Source organism: Anopheles marshallii, chromosome X (assembly GCF_943734725.1).
Source record: "Anopheles marshallii chromosome X, idAnoMarsDA_429_01, whole genome shotgun sequence".
NCBI classification, from domain to species: domain Eukaryota; kingdom Metazoa; phylum Arthropoda; class Insecta; order Diptera; family Culicidae; genus Anopheles; species Anopheles marshallii.
The window spans coordinates 3,569,240-3,575,607 of record NC_071325.1 but is presented as its reverse complement, the minus strand read 5'-3'; positions in this window follow the sequence as shown (position 1 = coordinate 3,575,607).

Here is a 6,368-nt window from a genome sequence, read left to right as displayed (position 1 = left end):
TTTACGAGCCCATTTTGTATCTGCATTTTATTTGTCTCGAAGAAAAAATGGTTATCGACCTCGAGGAGTTAGTTTGTGATGTTATTTATTTATTTTTTTTACATTCACGATATAAATTTTCCTCTTTCGAGATGGGTTCCGTAGGTTGATAAATTAGTAGAGAGCTAGAGCTCCGCTAGCAGCATTGACTAACATTGGCGAGACTCGAATGGCCATCCTTAGGCTCAGGAATAAATGGGCACCAGGCACCGACAGAATAGCAGACGGACTAATAAAAAATGGAGGTGCAGTCTACGCCTCTGAGGCATGGACTTTGCCCAGAACTGACGGAACCCTCGTAGGAAGCATCTTTGACCCCGTATTTGTGGATGGTCAATCTCTACAGTGAGGAACTCCACGAGCTGTATGATGAACTTATTGTCCTTCAGGGAATAAGAATCGCCTGGCACTTCGTGAGCCTAGTCATGTCATGAGACTGACTCCAGACGACCCAGTAAGTAAAGTCCTTCTAGGTCGTCCACAAGGGCAAAGGAGTCGTGGCAGGCCTGAATTCAGATGCAGTGATGTCGTTAATGCATCCATAAATTCAAGGACAACAGAATGGCAAACGACAGCGCTGGACCGTGAGCGGTATAGAGGACCCCTCCAGCAGACCAAGACCGTGATAGTGATAGCGACCAGCGGCCTGATAAGTAAGCAAGTAAGTTATAAATTTTAAAATAAAATGCACAATTTCTTCCACATCTGGTGCTGTGGGTGGAACAATTTAACGAGTCGTGACTTCCATTTTTCCTGTGTTGACTCTTCTGCTGTTGTCCTTTTTTTTGAGGGGTCGTGGTTTTTGATCGCTCCAGCTAATGACAGTTTCCTGCTGTCAAGTTCCAGCATCCCTTTCCATCACCTGCTCACAGGGGTGGAAACAATCACCCGGAAAAAGGAAGAGAGGGAGAGAGTGGAAGGAGGGTCGGAAGCTAGAGGAAGCGTCTCAACAGTGCGCTGTCAAAAAGGAAAATAAAATGACAAGCACGCAGACGGACAGTGTTTTCGCCATCGAACCGTGAAGATGACAACAACATGAACTGCGTGTAACTGGCGTCAAGTCAAATAGGTACCAGAGTTTTTTTCCGAAACGGGGGTTGCCAACCCCCTCCCTCCCCCTCCCTGGTACTGGAAACTTTTCCCAAACCAAGCGCGTCGTGTTCGTTTCATATTTTTCCGGTTCTTTCCAGTTTCTACCTTTACGGCTGGCGGGATTCGATGGGAATAATTTATGAGAAGGGGTTTTCTTTTCTCTTCTTGGGTTTGTGCGACGCACGGTGAGAATAAATCAGCGCCCAGGGTAGTAACCACTTCCACCAACCGGGGAGTCGATCATTTGCCGAAATCATCATCCGTTTTTCCGTTTGCGCCGAGTTGATTCCAGCGAGGAATTTTGACTATTGAGGCGGCATGATAAATCAACGGAACGCGTGTTGAAAGTCCGACCCGGCAAGCAACAGACACCGTGTGCTTGGGCCCGATGCTGGCAGCGGCAGAAGCTGACCAGGGGAACGATTTATAATGCGAGAAATAGGACGTTTTGGTTGAGGATTTTTATACTTTTTTTGCACCAGCAACACACTAGTGGCGTATCCTTTCGATGTTTGCTGCTGACTGCTACAGAGTGCGGGAAAATTACTCGTTGCGTCTTATAGCATGATGCTTGAAGTACTAACAGCAATAAAAAAAAAGTCAGGTTACCGTCCTATAAATCGATTATCGCACAGACAAACAGTCTCCATTGAATATTCATTTTATAGCACGATGTGTAACATCAGTGTGCCGGGAGGGTGTATATATATCTTTACCTCGATTCGATGCTGTTTAATGACTCATGATGAACCGCACCAGGAGGATACCGGTCGTGCCCGCAACGTACGAAACGGACACGCGGGTGGGGGGTGTTCACGGCGCACATTTTGCTGCTAAGTGCAGCATAAATTGAAAATTAATTCAATTATCACCTTCTCGGTGCGTTCGTTGACGCCAGGCCGTGGCCGGAGTGCCGACATGTGCCCGGGCTATTAATATTAATTTGCTGCCGCACTTACCACCCCACGAAACCGGCCAGAAACGAGGAAAGCAAATGGAGGAAAACCCCCACCCGGCAGTGTGCTAATAACGGTGGTGGGGGGGGAGAGGGAGAGGTAGAAAAACGCACAAAAGAACAAGACGAAAACAAGCAACTTGAATCCTTCCCTTACCAATTTTTGCAGGACATCAATGTCTGCTTTACACGTCATTCGCTTGGCGTTTCCTTGGGTTGAGTTTTTTTTTCCCTCTCATCCCGATTTTCCACCGAGGGTACTAATGAAATGGAGAATAAGGTGAATGATGAGCGAGCTTGCAGGCGGTGCGTCGTGAGTGGTGGAAATCCCGGCCAGCATCCGGCTCCAGGCACCGACATCGTGCCACTTTTGCGACCGCCGCAGGGCGAGGAAAAAAAGCAGGTGTATCGTAATTACATTTTCCCTCCCAACCAGGCCTGCCTCGGTCGGGTACACGAGCGAAGCAAGCGTGAGCAGAGAAAGAAAACTGAAAAAGTTCTTCCAGCGCTCGTCACGTCAGGGCTCTACGGCTCTCTAATTACGAGCCGGTACTTGTTCGGCCCGGGGAAGAAGCAACGTACGCTGGGCTGATTTTCCAACCTCGCCACCGTCTCAAGGGAAAACCACGATCACAGGACCGCACCGTACGTCCGAAAGAGATCCTTCTTTTGCATAAGAGCCCGCTGGAATGGGCAAGTTAGGGCAGCAAAGACCGGATTCTAATGCCAACGCCCTAGCACAAAATCGGGTGGCAATGATTAAATCATGCGTTTGCAAGCCGGTGCCTGTGATGGTGTTTTGTTGCACGGATGGATCTTCTTTTCTTTCATCACGTAGTTCGTTGCAAACGAGCGAGGGGCGCGGATGTTGTTTGCGAACCGTTGGTGGGGGGGGGGGGGGGTTTTGTGGATATTTGAAGTGGTACAAGAGCTCGGCAATGAGTTTTATGATGTGCACCGTCATAAAAGCACGTTAGGTAAAACGCTTCTAAACGCAAACGCTTATGTGCTGCTGGGGGATGTGTGGATTATTACACATTTTCTAATATTCTTGTCGACAATTGAAGAAATTGGGACGAAAAGGCGATGAGTTTTATGAAACCTCAATTATACTTATCTTGTAAAGATATGTTTCTTCCATTTCATATCACTTAATTGGTGATTTGTAAATTTTGAAAACTTTTATAGAAATGTATATTTGACAAACAGCTCATAAGTACAGTAGAGCCCGTCATACATTTTTTCACAGGGTTTGCTGTTAAGTTTGCTAGGTTTGCTGTTAAGTTTGCTAGGTTTGCTGTTAAGTTTGCTAGGTTTGCTGTTAAGAGTGGAAGTCTTGGAAGACTTGACCATAAACTGAGTTCAGGTTTTGCATTTTTCAGATGTTCCAGATCCAGATCAATCTCACCACCAACCATAAATGTTCAATCGTGCATAATTGGAAATGGAAAACAATAGCACCGAAGAGCTGCTAATGGAGCACCTAGAAGATCCATCAATGCAAACAGCTTATAGAGTTACGGATGTCGGGAAGAAAGCTTCTGCAACAGAGGATAACATAAATTCTCACTGGAAAGCAACTATTTTGAAGGTTTTGAGGGCTCCTACATAGATTAGCAATATTCATCTGAGGTTTGCGTGTGAATTTATTGTTTGTATCTTCAATATTTGGGGATCCTTTGACAGTGGAGTTGCTAGGATTTTGCTAGGAATTGGACTCACTTCATATTTCCAAACATTGACTAATAATGGTAGCATAAGAGATATCCAGCTACTGTCTATATAATGTTAACATCATGGAATTCCTGCATTGATTTGCTATCAACCGGGTCAGTCAGTCACGTAGAGACTACCGGGCTAATTTAGAACACTACAGGTACTTTGTGGATAATTCTATTGATATTGGTGTAAAGGAGACCTGCCGTGACTCAGATATATTCAAGGTCTTTAGATATCTTGCGTTCCAAAAACTGCTTGGAATTCATAGCAATTCGGCACCAGTATCAACGAGTTGTCACAAGAATATTAATAGATAGCTGACAAATAAAAAACAAATGATTCAAAATGGTTTACCAATCTGAAGTAATAGATGACGAATTATTATCAAGATGTATACAGGTGAGCAGAAAGCTGGAGCAGACACTCACCACACGCGTTATTACAAAAGATGGCATTTGAGTGGAACAGAGAGCAAGATTTATACTGATTGATTGATGATAGATTTAAAATCCCAAAATTACCTCAAGAAGTAACTTAACAAAGAAACTTCCTCCCGGCTCTCCTTCCCCCACCTTTCCACAAGAACTTCCTTTTCCGTTTTGCCCGGAAGCACTCAGCTGCAGGTGATTACGGCCCATTGGAGTAACTGAAAATCAACTCCCAAATATGCAAAAAAAAAAGGAAGCAGCGGGCAAGATGCGCATCCCGCGGGTTTTCATTTAATTCACTTAATAAAGAGACCTCATCCCATTCCCTGCCTACCACCTCACCCCACCTTGGCGTGTGCGTTTTGTTTTGTTTATTTTTTTCCTTCCTCCTCGGTTACACTGATGACGTCGTTACACTCATGAATAACCTGCTGCCGTACGGCGAAAGGGGTGACGACATGGTGGGGAAGGGGAGGAAAATTTTCCTTTGCCTGTTTACTTACGTTACGCGCGGGGCTTTCCCCGACGACCTCCTTTACACCCTTCCCCGGTTTTCCTACCGCCACTTCCAGCTTCAGTGATCCGCAGCCACCGGAACCGTTCGTCAGTTTAATTCAATTTGAGCCGTCGACCCATCCAGAGCGTGCATCGTGCTTCGTTCCCATTCCCCTTCTTTCGGCTCCTCTCACCACCCCCTTTCATCGCACTAGCCCAAAATGCTTGTTTCGGGAACACTTTCCAGCAATCCATTTCGCCAAATTTGATCCTTTCACTGCCATTTTGCGAAAACTTTCTCCTCAACCAGCCCAAAAACTCATCCTCCCCCCCGCTTCGTGATAATCCTTGACGGTGGGTTACGGAGGTTTTCCATCGTTGACAGATAGAACCCCTTTTTTTCTGGCAAGCCAGCAAAATCACTCTTTCTCCCCTCCGCTCAGGCACCGCCTGCTGCCCCTCCCACCTCCGACCCGCACTTGTAATCGAAAAGTTCCGGCAAACCGGTTTCTCGCACTCGTCTGCGAGCGACGGAAATTGGCTATTGGAAAAATGGCTATTGCCATCCCTTTATCCTTCTCCGTTGCCGGTTGTTTCCCCCTTTTCACCCACCCCCGTCCAGAGTCCGTCCCGTTGCACGTTGAACGATCATAACGATGGCGACAATCATAACCTGCGGCTTTCGAGAGCATCATCATCGTTGTCATCGTGGTGTCCTTCTTGCCCTTGTGGGACGCACATTGGAAAGGGCGATCGTTTTCGTGCCGACCAAAAACATGATTGGTGTTGCTGTGGTCCAATGGGGCAAAATAGGAAAACCCTTCCCTTCCTCCACCTCCGTACGGTGTGAAGAGGGTAAAAAAAAACAACAACGAAATAAAGTTAAAGAAACTAAACACCTAAGCACGCGAAAAGGGGGAAAAAACATGCAAGAAAATCACACGCTTGCCCATATGCAATGGTGGCGTTGGGGAGCTGTGGGTGGCTGGGAAATGGGGTTGGTAACGGTGGAAAACTGGCCGAAGGAAGATTTACGCGAATCGTGCGTGCGTTCGCGCGTGCTATACCATTCCCGCGCGCCATGTGGGTGAGAGTGGGGTTTTTCCACCCCCACCCCATCACGAGTTAACATAATACTCTCGTGGAATTTTCGTGGAAACCAAGGGGAGGGAAAAGCGTTGGTGGCAGGGAAGGGATGGTGGTGGCAAGGGAGGAGAAGAAAATATGGAAAGTAATAAATTTACAATCTACGTGAGCATATCGGGTTGGATTGGATTGGATGTGTTGGTGGTGTCGTGTGTCCCCGTATCGGCACACTTTCTTTTGCTTACCCTGCCCCTTTCCCTCCGCCCTGCCCTTACAACTCTTAAACCCAGCCGACCCAAGGGGCCATTTGTCGGTGGTGAGTTTGTTCCGCCGCTTTACGAAGTTTATTTTCGGAGGCTTTCGGTGGATGGATTTGGCAAAATAGATTCATTAGCAAATTGACAGGTTAGATGAGGTGCGGGATTGTTCCGTCGCGCGAGGCAATATCTTTTCCCCCGGCATTTTTTTCTTCTTTCTTTACTGCCAGCTGGCCGTAATGACCTGCATTCGGGTGAGTGGGAGGAAGGGGCGGGTGGATAGGGGTTTGGAGGGTG